Source organism: Rhinolophus hipposideros (assembly GCF_964194185.1).
Source record: "Rhinolophus hipposideros genome assembly, chromosome: 24".
Lineage (NCBI taxonomy): Eukaryota > Metazoa > Chordata > Mammalia > Chiroptera > Rhinolophidae > Rhinolophus > Rhinolophus hipposideros.
The window spans coordinates 1,032,868-1,051,597 of NC_138070.1; the positions used below are offsets into that span (position 1 = coordinate 1,032,868).

General features: G+C 52.5%; 1 protein-coding gene across 4 annotated transcripts in view; it reads left to right on the top strand.

The window, feature by feature from the left end:
• Nucleotides 1-12,113: 12,113 nt before the first annotated feature.
• The window catches only part of RIMBP2 (RIMS binding protein 2), a 144,275-nt gene continuing 137,658 nt past the window's right edge, over nt 12,114-18,730 (top strand). For 2 of the 4 annotated variants that reach the window (XM_081036375.1, XM_081036368.1), the window contains exon 1: nt 12,415-12,716. The gene's annotated coding sequence lies outside the window, so the exon portion shown is untranslated. Of the gene's footprint in view, nt 12,240-12,414; nt 12,717-13,531; nt 13,667-18,730 lie in introns of those variants that run through there. The other 2 variants (XM_081036378.1, XM_081036376.1) reach the window with 2 other exon arrangements.

Below are 18,730 nucleotides of genomic sequence, written 5' to 3' on the forward strand. Positions count from 1 at the left end.
CTGGCCACAGCAAGTCACATGGCTCCGCTGGAGTCAGCTGAGGGGACACAGACGTACACTCTTACCAGAGCCGGCCCGCTCTGTACTCCATTCCGCCACGGCCAGCTCTGTGCCGTGTCTGATACGCGCACTGGGGGCTGTCCGAGGGCTCTGGCCCCGTAACCTATCCAGAGAGATTTCCAGTTGTTTGGGCTTTTTGGAATCATAATATCTTATCCCAAAGGAACACCTTCCAGTGTAGAATTTCTGACCCACAGGAAATAAATTGTGCCAGAGTTTCATCCTGAGTCTGTCACTGGTGTCCCAACCGCACTTCACGGTTCTGCTCCAGAGTCTGCGGCTCCTCCTATTCCAGCCCTGTGTATTCTGGTTGCTATGGTTTCAGGTGGGGCACTGGGCCCTCAGGTCAGCAGGAGGCGCTGCTGGACCTCTCGGGGCGGCGCTGAGTCAGGCCGCAGAGTCTGTCTCTGAGCTGCCCCTCCCTTCTGCATCTGGATGAGTGCATGTCATGGTCACACACAGCTTCTTGGTGGGCATTCCCACTTGCTATTTCCCAGACTCCTGGGCTCATAACGTTCCCGAGCGTGTCCTTACTTCGATCCTGGCAGCTGGCGGGGCCAACAGACCAGGTGGATGAGCAGCCAGCACAGAGAGGAGCTTGTGCCAGGCCGCTCTGCAGCCCCGGCGAGGCGGCTGGGCCACTCATGCTTTATTTATCCAGGTAATGGAACCTGCTAGAGCTTTAGATATACTCGATGCTGGGGCTGTGTCTTAACTATATCTGCAGCACGTTAATAATTGAACGGAATGGGGAAATGTTTGGTTTGGGGGGGCAAGTAGGCGCCATCAGGTTTATGCAGGGGATGTGCCTGACTCAGGATTTAAGAAGTAAGTCCATAGTTTAACTGAAAATTGTCTTCTTGTGGGAGGGAGACCAGGAAGGAACCCTGAGACGAGGTAATGCACAATATTTCATCACAACTGTTCTCTGGAGCCTAAGATAGAAAAAAAAAAGGAGAGAAAAATTATTGTTTTATCAGTTAAAAGTGGGTTTGACAGAAACTATAGAATATACAGCTAACAGTGTCGTAAACACATAAGGCTTAGTTTTTTTCTCACAGAGAAGTTTGAATGTAGGCAGCTGCTGGCCATGGTTCAGTGGCTCAGGGGTGTCGGGGCTGTGATGCTGCTTCTCTTGGCCCTTCCCTCCTGAGTGCAGATGGCTGCCACAGCTCCGGCCATCACATCTGTATTCAGGACAGGAAATAAGAGCATGAGGGATAACACTGACCTCATCGGTTCCTGTTTATGAAGAAAGCAAACACGTTCCCAGAGCTCATCAGACTGGTGCTCACAGCTCACTGGCCAGAATACTGCTCCACGGTCATCTCTCGCTCCCACAGAGCCGGGGACACTGCCACTCTCAATCAATCAGCTCCTGTTTATGTAGAAAAAGGGATGGATGGCTATTGGGAAGGGTCAGCAGCGTGTGCCACACCAGCCAAACCAATCGTGCATGACATCCCGTTTCTCTCCTTCTCTGTCTTAGGAAGATGGCCCGTCCTGTACCTCCTCTGGGAGAAGGACAATGTACTCTGCAAGGCAACATTCCACCGAATTCAAGAGTGCTGAGTTAGATGGAGGAACCCAGCCCTGCAGCAGGTACCCAGGGCTGCCCGACTGGGAGGGCACCCAGAGATCTGTGCACAGGAGATGAAGAAGGGGGGCCTGAGAGCGGCTTGGGTGTCTCAGGATAAATCCTCTCTGTACTCCTGGCCTGTAAATAAATGAATCCCGGAGCGTGAATTACCAGGACTGATTCAAAGCTCTGTCCTTGGGGTGCTTTGCGGATTTTTTTCTAGATTTTTCTACTCTTCTATTTTAGCATTTTAAAAAACTTTTTATTTTGATGTAATTTAACACTTACAGAAAAGCAGCAAGAATAGCATAAAGAACTCTTTTATACCCAGATTCATCAAGTGTTATAGTTTACCCTAATTTATCATTTATCTATATGTTTATGTACCTGTATATCTATGTACCTATATCTATCTATCTATCTATCTATCTATCTATCTATCTATCTATCCCTCCATCTATCTCCTATCCATTCATCCATCCATACACAGAGTGAGGGAGAGAGATTTTCCTCCAGAAGCATCTATTTGAAAGTAAATTGCAGATATATTGTCCCTTTATCCCTAAATATTTCAGTGTGTTTTTCCTAAGAATAAGGACATTCTCTTACACAACCACAGTACAGTGATCAAATATGAAAGTTTAACACTATAAACTTTCATATATAAAACATAAATAAAACACTATAATCTGTTGTCCCCATTCAAATGTCATGGATTGCCCCAATAATGTCCTACATGGAGACTTCTCTCCTGGGCCAGTGTCCAATCCGAGACGCATGCTGCATGCTGTCGTCACGTGACATCTTTTTAGTCTCCTTTAATTCAGAAAGTCCTCCAGCCCCATCTTGTCTTCTGTGACCTTGACATGTGGAAGAGGACAGGCCAGTCACCGTTCAGACTGCCCCTGGGTTTGGGTTTGCCTGATGTTTCCTCGTGATTCAGTTTCGCTGTGAAATCTTGGCGTGACAACTGCCGGAGTGGTGCTGAGTCCTCCCAGGACCCACGTGATTTGGGCTTGTCCTGTTTCTGGGGGCATTACTTTGGCCGCCTTGTGGGGTCGAGTCTGTCAGACAGCAAGTAATTGGTTGGGTGATACTTCGAAGCTATGTAAATATCCTGTTTCTCGTCCATGTATTAGGGTGTATGCCCCATAACCTTTTTTCTCGGTGGGGATATCTAATCAAAACGTTTGGAAACCTTTGACCAGGGAATGGCAAGCTTTTCCTTTAAAGGGTCAGATAGTAAATCCTTTAGGCTCCGCGGCTCGTATGGTCTTTGTTGCAACTCCTCCACTCTGGAAACAGCTATGGGCATGGCAGTGTTCCAATAAATCTTTATTTACAAAGACGAGTGGTGGGCCAGAGGTAGCCCATGGCCCTGCACTTCATATCACGGTCAGCTGATCTACCCTTAACAACCAGGAATTTTCCCTTATGAATGATTTTCCCATTCTGTAGGGTCCCACCTAGAAGCTTTAGGATCTTAATTCTTGGTGCATAGATTTTCAAAAGATGAATCAAATTATGCAGCAGCCTGAGGCTCAATCTGAAAGGCGTTGTGACCTTACCTGTGGTTAGAAGGGCCAGGTCCCCGGGAAACTCAAGAAGAAGGATTAGGGACCATACAGGTGTTGCTTAGGTCTGCACAATTTGAAATTAATCTGTGTTATTTTTGGTGGGGCTTGAACTCTCCCACTTACCACAGGCCTCACTCCTCCCTTTCTTCACCCCCCCTTCCCACATCGATGGGTTCTATTTGACCCTGAAAACACGTTTATCTTCCACCCCTTTGTGAAGTCTTGACAATCAGGGAATCACTTTAGAATTCCTATCTCTTGTAGCCGTGGAATGCTAAATCCCACATGGAAAATTAACCAAATCAGGATGTTTACATTTAGTGCCCCAATTAGCCACAGTCCAGGAAGAGAGCGTCCGTTGTTGTGTCTTGTGGCTGCCCCTGGGGAATCTGAGAGCTTGGAGGGTTGTAGTTATGAACTTAATTGCTTTAGCTCCGTGTGCTTCTGCAGCTCGGTGACATGACCTGAAACAGGTCGGCCAGTTGTGGTCACAGTATTGTACTGGTCATGATTCTGGGGGGTCAGGAGCCCCAGGCTTCTGGGCCCCAGCTACTTGGGGGTGCCACCAGAAAGTCGGCGGCAAGGGGCGTGAGCGTGAGCCATGTCTTGGGAATGGTAGACTTGCGTGTTGGTTGGAGACAATCTGTTGGTTTATTTCTCAGGGAGGAAGGTCTGGAAGATTCCTAGTGTGGGGCTGGCCTGACATGATCCTCGATGGTGAAACCACCGGTTCTGCCGAGAGTGGTGTTTTACTCCTGGTTCTGTCAGTCGGTGAAATCATGTTCAGTGAGAGGCTTGGGCCTGTCCTGGAAGACGTAGTGGGACTCGCTTTGAACCTGTTTACACAGAGGGAAAGTGGAGACCTGCGCGGTCAGCCCCCTCTTGGCTGAAACTGACTTCTAAAAGTTGAAATGGATGCTTTCTGCTCACATTCTGTGGCTCTGAGTTTTGAGTTATTGGAATAATCTAGAAAAAGCTGAGTTGGTTCCATTAAAACACCCAGCCACAGACTCTCTCATGCCAAGGGAATGTTCCTTTTGCAAGGGAGCCGAGAGCCCCAAAAGCGAAGAGAACTTTCCTACGAGGAAGGGTCAGGATGGAATCGGTGTGGTAGAGGCAGGTGGAGCCCATGGTTCACCCATGAGGGAGCGCTCTCCTGGGCGTCCTGGTCCTGCCGTGGCGTCTTCCCTGAGGAAGGGCTTGCTTGGCCTCTCTCCCCGGGACACATCTGGTCTCCTGTCTCTGTTGTGTAATGTGCTGCAGCGATGGTCCGCTTACGTGTTCGGCAGGTAGCACTGAGCTTAGGTCATGTGACTCACACCCTCACGTGCTCGGGGCTCGGCAGGTAAACTGAGTGAGTTAAGCCAGGCAGGTGGGTCTGAGGCAGGTGGGACTCAGGCCAGTGGCCTGAGGAAGGGGACATTCACCCTCAGACTGTAGCCACCTGCGTGAGGTGTGAGGGCCCCTGCCAGGTCACCTCGCTTTACAACAGCGAACACCAACATGTACATGTGCAATCTCCAGGCTTTTAAGTCTCATCTTCAAATTCAATTTAAAAACTGTGGACCGTACACACCTAACTTAGACGTCTGCCCAGTTACAGAGACCATGGCGGATTCTGCCATCATGTCCCCACTAAAAGGTTGGCCAGTGCCCTCCCCACGGGCTGGACACTGGACCCCGTCTCCTGTCATCTACGTTGTCCAAGACTGTTGTCACGTGTCACGTCATCTCGTCCCGTCACGGGCCTGGGAGGCAGCTGGGTGAGCTCAGAATCCTTGTTACAATTTGCAGCATGTCCTGTTTGGGGAACTTCGGGAATTCACCCTGCTATGTATTTGTCTGAATAAACCTCTGTCGTCATCTTTGTCACTTGAAACCAAACAATGCGCACTGGAGACCTACACAGAGTTAAAACAATTGGCAGATGTCAGATAAAACTCCAGATCCGCAGTCTGTCCTGAAGAATCAGAAGACGGCTTTCCCGCTGGCTGACCCTGGGCTGGAGCCCCTCGCAGTGGCCTGTCTGTGTGGCCCATCCCCTCCTGCCCTGCTCCACCCCTGCAGTTACATGCCCGGGGTCCTTGCACAGTGGCTCCAGGGGGCTCGGCCAAGGGAAGGCCTGGCTCAAAGCCTGGAGAGCCGGGGCAGGCAGAAGCCAGCGTGTCCTCCCACTGTCCCGCTGAAAGAAGCCCTGAGGCTGTGGCACCCACTCCTGTGTGGTCGCCCCCTGGGCAGCAGCTCTGTCCCAGGGCCTGCCAAGGCCGCCTCCCCTCTTTGCACCCATCCTTAGTGTGGCAGTGACTTCCTGCCCCCCGCCCGCCCCAGATTCATATATTACGTCCTAACCCCAGTCTCTCAGAACCCTGACCCAGTCTGATGGGGGCCTTATAAGAGGAGAGCAGGACGCAGACAGGCACAGAGGGATGACCACAAGAGGACACGGGAGCTGATGGCCGTCCCCACACCGAGGAGCGAGGCCCCACGAGAAGCAGCCCTGCCTACAGCCTGACCTCGCTCGGACTTCGTGTCTCCAGAACAGTGAGAAATAAATTCTAGTGTCGAAGCCCTCCGGGCTGGGGTACTATGTTATGGCAGCCCAAGCAGGCTAACCCCTCAGCATACCCTGCTTAGCAATGGGTACTAAGCTCCTTTTATTAACTTAGCACCTAACTGTTAACACTACACCTCATGTTTTCTTACCATTTTTGTTACAGTCGAATTAAGTGGAACATGAAATGTTTTTAATACCATGTAAAAGTCAGAAGCTAAGATGTTCCCAGAGGGACACAGGCCCCCGCCTGTGGGTTTGTCTCCTTTGTCACCTGCTTAGGCCCCGCAGGCCTCTGGCTCTGCGAAACCCACTTTAGACTTGGAGCTGTCCTGAGACCATGTGAAAGTCCAGTGCCTTTGCTCGTAGCTGGTTGGGTTTTCTGAGTTGCTGAGTGAACTTACGTTGGTCTTATTGCTGGAACCATCTCTGTACTTGGCAAGACGCATGCCGTTTTAAACTTCCTGTTGGGAGTTCCCGACCAACTAAAGAAAACTCTCACAAAGTCTCTCTCCTACTCCTTGCCCGGGAGCTGTGGGTGAACTAGTCTCAGGTAGTGTGTGTGTGCACACGTGTGTGCAAACAGGAGGCGGGGAGGAGATTCATGGCTGCCCCAGATCGCCTGACGGCCTCTTCCAGGGTCACCAGTACACGGTTTTCTTGGGCTGCAAGCCAGTCTTTCTACAAACGTCTGGAGAACATCCAAATGCTGTAAACAGCTCTCGACTTTTCTTAGACTCAGGAACAACATGCTCTGAGCAGGAGGAAGATCAAACGACAGGCCTTGTCCCTGGGACGGTGGCTTTGAAGTCGTGTCAGCCCGAGTGAAGGCATGCTGGACCCAGGGAGGTGCCAGCACGAGGGCTCCCAGCGTTTCTTTGCTTCTGGTGGAGTTTGACGGCGGTGTCCTGGAAGTGCTCGCCCGCCAGGCCGTGCTGCCTGCCGCCACCCAGGTCACTCTGACGTGGGAGCCCGAGCAGCCGTTCCGGTGGCTTCTACAGACTCCTGCCAGGACAGCTTCTCTCCTGTTGGCTGTTACAGAGCCATGTGAGCTCACTCAGTGGAGACGGAGGATGTGGCCATCCTGTGTGTGTGTGTGTGGGGGGGGCTTCCTGCCAGTCAGGGGGCCCTGTGCACACAGAAGACTCCAGGTGCCCTGCTGGGTACCTCTTGTCACTCAGAGAAAAGAGGAGAGTTCTTGGCCCCTAATAGAAGCCCAGGCCGTGGGCTCCAGCTCCATCGCCCTCTCTGGGAACCTGTACGACTCCTCCCACTGCCAGGGACTTGTCACCCAGGCCTTCCTATCTGTCCCTGCTCCCCTATCACCTTCCCACAGTGGACTTCTGACCACTACAGCCCGCTCACCCCTCTCCATCCCCTTCCTACTGCATCTCCATGGCACCAATGCCCCTTGGTCTCGAGCACTGAGCACAGAAAGTGGGGCCTGGCGCCCAGTGTGCACAGACTGGGTGCTGGTACAGTTGTAGAGCCAGCTGTGCCTTAAACAGAGAGGCCAGGGCTCCGCAGATAAATCCTGAGGGCAAGGCCATAAGGCCTCTGGCTGGGTATTCACTCTGCAGCCCCCACAGCCTGCGCCTGCTCTGCGAATGGCCACCAAGGGGCAGAGTTTCAGCAGCTGAACTCTCTGCAGCTAGGACCTCCTTCTCTCCCTTTCTCTATTCCTCTGTCTCTGTCTTCTTTACTTTCTCTCTGTCTGTCTGTCTGTCTCTCTCCCTCTGTCTGTCTCTCCCTCCCTCACTCTCTGTATCTCTCTGTGTGTCTCTCTCTCCCCTCCCCCGCCATCCTATCTCCTGCTGAGGGTGGAGGAAAGCTCGCCTGTTTCTCCAGGCAGAAGCCACCCAGGTGGGCCTTGTGTGAAGGGCAGGCCTCTCCCCTTAGCTTTTGTGCAGACACACGCATGCCCAAGCTGCCTGAGTTGCCGACGTGAGCCCTGAAGGACGGTTTTTCCACCCCCGGAAGAGCTGCTGGGCCCGAGCCGGTGAGTGGAGCAGCTGCTGTGGCTACAGACAGAACTGGCGGCCGTCTGGGCAAGAGCCCCACCTATGGGGTCACACTCCCATGTGAGTGCCCCGCTTCTGGACAGGGGGGCTCTTCAGTGTCCCAGGCGTGGGGAGTGCCGGGGGCGGGGTTCAGCTCCGAGGTCATTCTCAGCCTTCCTTTAGTTACATAGGAAGCATCATTTTGCTGGATTATCAAGGCTGCTTTTCTGCTTCTCTTTCCATTGCATGGTCTGATGTGTTTATGCGGGATGGGGGTAAATGTGATGCGAACAGTAACAGTGACACACATAAAATCCGGTAAATGTTTTAGACTTTATGCTACTCTGCGTTTCCTCTATCCCTATTCAGTCCAGTAGCCAAAGGAAAACGAGTCTTAATAAAAGTATCTTTTTCAGTATGCCCCATGAGGGTATGTGTGTGTGTATGGTCTTAATATAATATGTATTATATTTATCACATAACATATATTTAATAATAGTGTTTTAAAATATTGATATTTTTTATTTTAAACACAGTAAAACTTACCCTCTTTAGTTTACAGTTCAATGACTTTTGTAAATAGTAGTGGTTTGAGTTAAAAAGTAGTAATATTTCTCCACATGGTAAATTCACACTGTGCCAGAGTAAAAGGGGTGTTTTACTCCCGAACTCTTAGTCCCCAATCCTTCTCAGAAGAGACAACCACTCTTCCATTGTGGGGAGCTGCCGAGCCAGTCTACACGTACTGTAAGTGTTCCTTTTCCGTGTGCGAACAAAAGGTACATCCACACTGTTTCCTTTTTTCACTTAATATGGTTTGGAGATTGCAGTATAGCAACACCTCATTTTCTTTTTTTTTAATTGGACAGTGCTGAGCTGCATATTTACACCCTTTGCCATGTTTTCTGTTGCGTTGTTGGTCTTCTTGATTTGCAAGAGCTCTTTATATATTAAGCAGTTGAGTCTTTAACTTGTCAAGAGGCAGATTTCTCATGAATCCAATGAAGTTTGCGGTTCAGAGACTCTCACTTGTACAAACCATCACAAGACCCTGGAAAGGAGCCCGGCAACGAGTTCACAAAACTCACGTTATTTTAACTACAGTCATTTAAGATGGCTGAATCTTTCTGGTGAGATTTCCCCTCATGCTGGTGTCGTACAGGCCGTGCGCCTTTCTGAGACCTAGCTCAGAGGCAGTTTAGTTAGCATTCCATTTTATCTGGATTTCGCGGGATATGTTAAACGGTTTTCTGTCACTGCGGGGTATAAACGGTCACTCGCCATCATGGTTTGGCATGCTTCCTGTAATACTTCTGCTGTCGTTTATACTGAATTATCTTTTGAGTCTGGGAGGCCAAAACCATGTCACGAGATGAATACCTCTTCTGGTATTTCGCCCTGGAAGCGTGTGGGTCGTGGGTGAGACCCACGTGTGGGGACGAGCGCTGGTCCGTGGACAGTTCTCCCAGTCCTCCAACGTCAGTCCTGAGCACAGATGCTGTTCTCACCAACGCAGGGACGCCGGGAACCTCTCCTGCCTGGATGTCCTCAGCCGTCCCGCAGAAATAACCCACCACAGACTTCCTTTTCCATTTGATGGTGATCAAATCAAATATGTTTATCAGAATGCGATGGCTTGTCAGACACACCTTGGAACCATAGTTCAAACAGCAAAAGTCCATTTGTTGTCATTTTACGTGAAATAGGACTGTTACAGAAAACTTCTCAACTACCAATAATAACTTCAAAAACCAAAATTTGGTCAGTCATGCTAAGGGAAAGAATTTGTCTTTCTAATCTGTCAAAAGCGAATAATGTTACAAAGTCATTGTCATGTAGGGAAGTAGTCAAAGATTATTATTGAGGTGTGCCAGGACGTTAATTAAAGAAATAGAACGCTATTTTTCTGGATTTTGTGATACTTGTGGGGTTTGTCAGCTTTTCAGAGTCTGGAATTTGTTGTGATTTATTTTCTAATTCTTTATAAGTAACCCTACTTGCACCATTTTGTATGAGAGGGTTTGTTTTGTTTTTACTTTTCTTCAACAGGGCTGCCCAGATTGGAGAAGCTCCAGGCCCCACAAGACCTGGACACACACCTGAGTCTGAACCTTGGGTTGTGAGTATTTTATCCCGGTGTGTAAGTCACTTTTCGATTTTATTTATGGCGTTTTTTATTTATGGCACTGTGCAGAAGTTTTAAATGTCCATGTATTCTCCTTTAATCAGCCTCTCCTTTCATCAGCTCTGGTTTTCCTGTCTTGCTCAGAAGGCCCTTCGTGATACCTTCTAGGATGTCTAATTTTCCTTTCTGTGTTTAATACTTGATTCATCTGGAATTGATTTTTGTATCTGAGTATTTTAAAAATTATCCAGTTTGCTGAATGTCCTTTACTGAATAGTGAATCTCTTCTCATTGGTTAAAGTGCCACGTTCTCACATCTCACACGTATCCACGTCCATTCTGTGGATCTCTCTGTTCACACAGCGAGAACAACCAGTTCTATTTATGTGTTTATGATATATTTTAATGTCTGATAAGGCTAGTATCTTTTTCTTACTCTTTTTTAACCCTAAGAAACGTTCAGATTATACTTTTGTGCTAAAATTTAGAATCGGCCTCCATAGATGTAAAATATCCTGCCTTTACATTTATTGCAATCATATTAAATATTAAGGGAATTATAGGGAGAATTTTATAAAGTAAGCATTCCATCCAAGTATAGGGCTTGCTTCTCTCTTTAGTCAATTTTCCTGTTCTGTTCCTCAGTTTTCTTCATGTGTATCTTACACGTTTCTGATTCAAATCATCTGTACGGACGTTTTTCTTTTCGTATGCTGTTAGAAATGGGATGTTTTCCTTTCCATATATTTCCTGACTGCCTGTTCTTCCTGTACAGGAAAGCTATTGATTTTTACATATTATTACATGCAACAATGCACAGGTTATTTTTGCTGGGAACAAAATTAATGTGCTATTCTATTCTATCCCAGAATATATGTAGAATTCTTGTATTCTTATTCCTTTTCCCCGTGTCCAGTCTTACTTGTGGCACTTTCATGGTTCACTAGGGCTTGTCCGGTATCCTGCCCAGATGCCGCCGGCCTTTCAAACCTCCCGCCTCGACTCGCCCACTCCCGGGACAGGGCAGTGCCTGCATTTGTCCCAGTGCTGAGCCTGCAGTGAACCCCAGGCCTCTCATGGCCTCTGAGAAGGCTCAGGCGAGCACACTTGGCCACTGGCCTTGAAACTGGCCTCACGGAGCAGGCTGGGCCCAGGGCCTGCGGGTTCTGAGGCTGTTCTCATGGCCTTTTCTTCTCCTTCTCCTTTTTGTGTGTGGTGAGGTTCACATAACACAATGAACCATTTTAAAGGAACAGTTCCGTGGCATTTGGTGCCTTCACAATCTTGAGGAACATTTATTTATGTTGTGTACCTTTATCTAGTTTCAAAACATGCCCCCAGCCCAAAAGGAGACCCTGTCTGAATTAGTGGTCACTTCCCACCCCGCCCCCAGACCCAGAATCTGTAGCACGAACCCACCTTCCTTTGTGGGTCTGCCTGCTCTGCACGCTTCACGCAAATGGAATCCTGTGTCCTGCAGCCTTCGGCGGCTGTCACTCGGAGTCATGTCTTCAGCGAGTGTCAGTCTCTTTCCTTTGCATGGCTGAGTAGTAGTCCACGCGTGGTGGGTTTCTTTGTCCGTCCGGCATCCGTCTGTGGACCTTGGGCCTGTCCGGCCGTGTCCGCCCGTGGCCATGGTCACTGGTGCTGCTGTGAACATAGTGTGTTTTCTGAGGGCCATTCTCTCCACGGTCTTGTGCCAGCTCCTCTCTCTCCCTCGTCCATCCTCGTGAAGGGGCTGATAGCTCTGTCTGCAGAATGAAAATGGGAGCCATGGGGTGGTGGGCTGCCTACCTCTAACCGAGCACAGACTCTGGCTGGTGAAAGTGTGCTGACTCGTGACTGTGGGGGTGGGGGACTGAGGAGCCCCACCCTGCAGGCTCATTCCAGGCTCTCCATGGTCACAGCGACAGGGCCAGTTCGAGTAGGAAAACCTTTGCTCCACCCCAGAGACCCCTGTGCTGCAGCCGGAGAAGCTGCCCCGGGAAGGAGCTGCCCACTGGGCCCTGAGTTTTAGGCCACTGCGGTCCCCAGTGCGTGCAGACTTTCCGCCCCTGCGGGTCCCTGGACAGCGGTCAGTGGGAGTCGGTGTGTGGGGCTGGGCACAGCGCTTCCCCTTGGAAGGGCTAGATTGCTCTGCATCTTTACACGATGCACTTTCCATCCTGGGGAAGAAAGTATGTGTGAGTGAAGTGCAGGCCCGGAACCTGGCTCTGTCCCCTCCATCTCCTCCCACGTTGCTAGGTACCGGTGGGTCTGTGCCACAGCCTGAACTTCTGGGGGGGGGACGCAACGTTCTATTTCCTCTTCCTTCTGGAACCTTGGGGGACCGGGGAGCTGCCCAGAGGTAAAGACCCCGCGGCTGGCGTCTTTCCACGATCACGTAATTCCTGGCAGTGGTGGGCAGATAGCTCCGGGGCAGGGGCGAGCAGAGGGCGGGTTTTACCTCCTGGGCTGCAAGACCGGCTGCCGGCAGGGGAGATGGCGCGCAGTTACCCACCGAGGGAGCCAGCCACGTGAGCCCTGCTGGGCTGAGGCTGCTCCTCCTCCATTTCGGTCCCAGCTTCAGGCCACAGCTCAAAGAACCTGGCAGTGAGGGGAAAGCCATCTTGTGTGTGTGTGTGTGTGTGTGTGTGTGTGTGTGTGTGTGTGTGTGTTCAAACACTGACGTTTCAGAGGCTCTGCGAACCGCTGCTGGAGGATGACTCCCCCTCCCCCCTCCGGCTCCCGCCCTCCCCACAGCCCCCAGTTTGTAATCTGACACAGTAGACTGCAGTTGTCTCCGCGGGCAGCGTCCCCGAGCCTTGGCTCTGCTGCATCCAAGGTAGGCTGAGATTGTTTTTTTCTCCTAAAAATAGCCTTGCGCGCCCTCACCTTTCCGCACCCCGGCTGCAGCGGCGTTGATCGCAGGGCCATGGCCGGAAACTGCCCTGACAAAGTTTATTTCCAGCGGTTTGAGGGTGCCCTTCAGCAGGGATCCAGGTAACGGGCGGCGGGCCGCAGCTGCGGGTCCTCGTGCAGGCGAGCCGGCCGCGGGGTCCCCAGGCCCTTGGTCCCGCTGATGCTGGACCGCGCTGCTGGGTCCCGTGGACCCCATGGGCCCGTTTCCGAAGGGCAAGGCTGACTGTGAGGCTCTACGGTGGGGTTTCCTCTCCCCTCCCTCCCCAGCTTTGCAGAAATGCCCCTCTGGGCGAAGTTTGGCCGCACCCCAATGCCTTCCCGAGCCCATGATGTGATGTCTGATTGTCTCAGTCTAAGCCTCTCGGGCTCTGGAAGGGGTCTTCCTGTGGGGTGGGGCTGGAGTGGGGGAGGGAATGTGCCCCCCAATCCAAGAGTTGGCTGTTCGTCCACAGCTCCCTGGGCTCAGATGCTCGATGCACTGAGCGCAGAGCCAGCACGTAAAGAATTTGTCAATTCATGTCCCCTAGGCTGACTTGAATAATTTGTTTGTCAAAACAGATGTTCCCGGCAGAATGTGTGTGCGTGCGTGTGCGTGCGTGTGTGCGTGTGTGCCTGTGTACACGCAGCAGGCTATTTGCCCGGCAGACTCTCCCCTGCAAGCTGTATTTGCACCTGGACAAGAGGTGCTTACAGGACCACCTGCCCCCAGGGAAGTTGGCTTTGGGGGAGGCAGGGTGGGGCGAGGGTGTGGCTGGTTCTCCTGAAGCTGAGGCCTCTGTGGAGCAGGTTGTTCCTACCCCAGGGAGCCCACGCTGGCTTTCCCCACCAGTTTCAGGCTGAGGGCTGGGCGGTCGCAGGGTCTACGGATGTTGGGTGAGTTCAGAGGGTGGGGGTTTGGGGGAAGGAGAGGGAGAGTACCAGGTCTAAGCTGGCATTTCCCTGCATGGTCTCCTTTCACTTGAGAGACCCCACCTCATCAAGGGAAGATAAATGGCCCAGATGGGAGCGTGAGCTCACTCTGAAAATGGAAGGTTAGGTGGGAAGAGGGAGGCTGTGGAGGCCTGTGAGACTGTGTCTGGTGGGGGGCGTGGGGCACCCCTCCTCTGTGTCCAGTTTCTGAACTAGGAGTGACCGGGCACCAACAGAGGGGAAGCTCTTCAGGCTCCCGTCTTCTGCACGGGGAGCAGCCTGGGGTCCTCTGGGAAATACCCGCCCCCCTCCCTAGACAGCGGCCCCTCTGCTTTCTCTTGGCTCTGCTGGAATCTCCTGGAATTGGTTTCTGTCCTGGTCCTGGCACCTGGTATTTGGGGTTTCGTATCTCAGAGTGTTGTGTGGGCTCCTGGGACGTGAGTTCCGAGCCTCCAGGTGGGATGGTTGTTACGATCCTGGCTCAGTCTGGGCTCATGGCTTCAGTGTGGGGCTCGTGTGGGAGGAAGGTGGGCGGGGGCCCATCTGCGGTGTGGGGTGACCGGGCTGTGCCCCGGGCCCAAGGCTGCACAGACGGCCATATGGCACTGTACCCAGGGCAGAGAGCAGCGCGTTTTGAGGTTATTTGGAGAAGTGGCTGGCAGCTGATATTACCACCCTCCCCTTCTGAGAAGATGGCAAACTGGGTCAGGGAATGGAAGGCTGGCATTGTCATCAACCCAGGAGGTGTTTGAACTTGAGGGGCTGGCCCCTCCCGCAGCGACAGGCGTCTGTGTTCGGCTCACCCCAGAGCGTGTCTGTGAAGACCTTTGGGGGTGGGCGTGGAAAACCTTCCCCAAGTGAGGCCGTGTGCATACTGGGCTGAGAACTAGCAATTCAGAAACAAGGACAGCGAGCGACCCAAGCCAGTGGCTCCTGCACGGTGGTTTCCAGTGTCACTTGCTGTGCTACATGCGTGGCTGGCAGCTGGGAGAGGACAGCCTGTGGCAATGGGTACGAGCAGAGCCAGAGCCCAGAGGCTCTGTTCACTCCCATTCCCTCCTCTGAATGTTTGGAATAAAGGTTGAAGTTTCCATTGGAGCAGGGTTCTCAAATGTTAGCGGGCACCCGAGTCCCTGGCGGGAAACACGGTCTCTGACGGAGCAGGTCTGTCTGGGGCGCCCAGAGCTCGCATTTCGCAGCTCCCAGAGGTGCTGATGCTGCTACCCAGGGACCCACTGTGAGAACCTCTGGGCGAGCGCAGGACCACAAGGCTCTGAAGTGTCTCTGGGAGGCGCCCTCTGTCCCCTCAGTCGCTGGTTGAGGGTCATACGTGAAGTGTGATGAAAACAGCGCTGGCCTCTCAGCTGGGTCAGTCTCCTGAACGCTCACCCCTCCCTGTGCCAGGAGCCACCTCCAGCATGTTCCCCAGGAGGCCGGCATTTCCCACGTCTGCTGGAGGGTTGGGGTCTGTGTGGGTCTGAGAGCCCCGTGAGGGACTGGCCTGGCTGTCCTGGTCTGTTACAGATGAAACGGAGTGGCCGATACCGACTTCTAGAAAGTTCTGTCTTTGATTTCTCTGGTTCCTTTTGGATTAGATTGTTTTATTCCGTGACCCGTGCTCCCCCAGCTCTGTTTTCAGCTTCCATCCATTTGAAAAGCTATCTGCTCCAGGGCTTGTCTGGGCTGCCTGCTGGGAGCTGCTGCCACTCTTGTTCCTGGTGCCGGGGTGGCTGGGGGGCGGTATTGAGCACATTCCTGTCCCTGCCTGCTGTCATGACTGGTCCCACCTTTCCTTTCTCTCCCCTTCCCTTCCCTCTCTTCCTTTCTCTCTCCCTTTCCTGTGGCCTCTCTTTCTGTACCTCCCCTTCTGTCCCGCCCCCCACGCCCTGTCCTTTCTCCATCATGGGCAACCCCTTCAACATGTTTGCTGTGGAACCTTGAAGTTCAGTGTAGGTAAGATGTTAGTGCTGTTATGTAGGTCGGTGTTCTGATGACCACGAACCCCATTCTTCTCTAGACCTTGTTCTGATGCCGTCTTTTCTCACACGGCCCGTGCTTTACAACCCGTCTTGCCCCCGCGTGCACTTCTGGTTCGTTACTTCTAACTGCGGTATAATATTCCGCCATGTTCATGGACCACGGGGCGCCTGCCCGTTCCCCAGTGAGGGCCCGAGGCTGGCGACACAAACGGTGCTGCGACAGACGTCTTTGCGCGAGTCGCTTGTGGTCCTCTGTGAGACTCGCTCCGGGTGCACCTCAGAAGTGGATCGCTGGGTCTAGGGGCGCGTGTGCGGCAGCTGAGCAAGGTCTTCCAGGGGCACCCCTTTCCCCACGCCCTCACCACCACGGAGCACATCCGACTTTCTAATGTTTGTGAGATCCTCCTGTCCCTGGAGAGCCACACTCCCTTTCTCCCTGAAGACGGTTGAGAGACGGGGTTGCCGGAGCCTGCGGTTCCAAACCAGCAGCTGAGCGGAGGCAGTGTGGAGAAGGGCGGGTCTCCAGCTCCAGGGGACGGGGTTGCGTGTCTTCAGAGGTGGCGAGAGGGAGGCATGTGAGACCTCCCTGCCTGTGTGTCAGGGCCCTGGGTAATGGGCCATCTTGTGAATCAGGGGGGGGCTGCGTTTGGCCCAGTCTCACATCAGCAAAGAGTTTCAAATTAACCCCTGGATTTCGGAAGCTGTGTTCTCAGTCACCAAGACCCACTGAGATGCCTTGAAGAAGGAAACATTTCTCACACAATTATCTGTTACTGTGTCAGTCCTCCCAGGATTCAGCTCCTGGGAGGCAGCGGTTGTGACTTATTTATTTCTGTGTACTCAGCGATGAAGGCAGTGTGTTCACTTATTCATTCAACAAGCATCTGAACACTCACGAAATACTAAGTAGCATTTTAGGTGCTAGGCAGAGAACTGCAATCAAGATAGATGAGGTCCCTGCTTTCCTGGGATTGTGTGTGTGTGTGTGTGTGTGTGTGTGTGTGTTAGACAGCAAGCAGGTGACTACATAACACAAGAGGCGAGCAAACGGAGGGAGTGCCATGCAGAGGATCACGACAGCCTGATGTGAGAGACTGTGAGTAGGTGACCCTGAAGGCTGCATGGAGGAGGCGGCATTGAAGCTGAGCCATGAATGATGAGTAAGGGCCGGCTGTGCAGCCATGAGTGCGAAGGCCCTGAGTGTTTGAAGGAAAGAAGTCGCTCTTATGTTTCAATTCTCGTCGACTGCTGTGCAGGAGGTGCTGATGGGATGTGTGGGTGACGAGGAGCTGGAGTCCCCAACCCTTCACCCGTGCACCCTCAGCGTCAGGCGTGAGCTCCGAGGGGCGTCTGGACAGCAGTGCGTGGGTGCCATTTGTCAGCTCCATCCTAGGCAGTTGGGTGTGGGGGTCCCTCTGTCTGACGTGCACAGGCCCCCATTTCCCTTCTCCCTGCCCCACCGTCCTCCCTACGCCCAGGCAGTGCCACCTGGAGAAAACCTCATTGTCCTGCTTTTGGAATAGAGGCCTTCTGAGTGGGACCTGGACGTGTGCCCACCTAGCAGAGCTGGCCTGGGACTTTGCTAAGATGCCCTCCGAGGGGCTTGCTTGGTGTCAAACCCAGCACGCACTCCGTGATGACAATATTTAGAAGTGGCCCCTGCAGCCGGTCTGAGGAGAGGGTTTCTGCCAGGGTATCGTTCATGGTTACCATTGACCCACTGCTTCTCAGCCCGAGAAACTCTCCCCACCACTCAGATCCAGTTGTGCAGAGGAAATGTGGCAACAGGTCTGCTTGCCCTTGTGTCCCCAGGGAAGCCACCAGCGTCAGGATATGAAGTTCCGACTCGGCTCTTTGAGGAGCTCGTTCCTCTGCAGAGCTGTTTCTGGGGCCCAAGGCTCTCGCTGGGCTGGCTGCCTGGGCGGTGGGGCTGCTGTGCGCATTGGGACGCTGAGGAGCTTGGAGCTGAGCCCCTGGCCTCCGTCCCTGGGCTTGGGGAACATGAGGGGGCTCCTTGGCTGACACCCCAGCTCACAGACAGCCCCGCCCAGCCCCAGCGTGCCTTCTGCGTCTCTAATCTGTTGTTTTTTATTAGATGGCAGCTTTTAGTGTTTATTATCAAAGTAATGACTGTTCATGGTGGGAAAGTTAGATCGAGTATCACAAAAACGGAAAGAAGAAAATACATTATTACTCCTAATCCCATCACCCAGACACAACCATTGTTAATATGGGCATTTTTTTCTCAGATTTTTCTCCATGAGGAATTGTTATGTAGTGAACGCTTTTGAATTGTGTGTTTTTAAAAACAACTTTACATGATAACATTGGCATTTTTCCATGGCATGGGAAATGGCAAAGACGTCCTCTGGAGTGGCTACATGATATTTAAACAAGGCTGACCCCCGGTTTACTGATCCCACATGGCCATTTCATCTGTTTGCATTTTTCCCGTTCCTACACGTAATGGAGGGCTACCCGCTCCAACCTATTGTTTTTCTGGGTAACACACGGGGTTGGCTGTTGGAGGGACGCAGGCTGGGTTTTACAGCAGGTTTCCCACGGCACCGAGTCTCAGTTAGCCATAGAGTTAGGTTACGACACGGTGACGGCCGACTCATTTTCCCTGTAAAACCTCCCCCTGCTCTGAGCATGAGCAGGGCCACCCTCATCCCCCTGGACTTCTCCTGGCCCACCCCTATCCAAACAGCCCCCCAGATCTGTTGGAACTACTTGAATTTGTTCGTGGGCAGGTCCCCAGTGCCCAGTAAGTGGCTGACGTGACACACTCCAGGATGGGCTGGGGGCATCTGTGGCCCCCAGGCTCTGGGCAGTGCCCCAGCCGCCAGCCGTGGGTGCTGTTCCTTCTGTCCAGTTTGGGACCACGTTTGAGGCTGAGAATTAAATAAGGGAACCTGCGTAAACAGCTCTTGAAGCCGCAGAGGCCGCAGTGCGGTCTGCTGGTGGCTGGGCATCACCGGTGCTGTCCCTCTGACCTGCACACCCCTGAGGCTGCGAGACAAGCACTGCTGCTCCTGGGACCCATTTG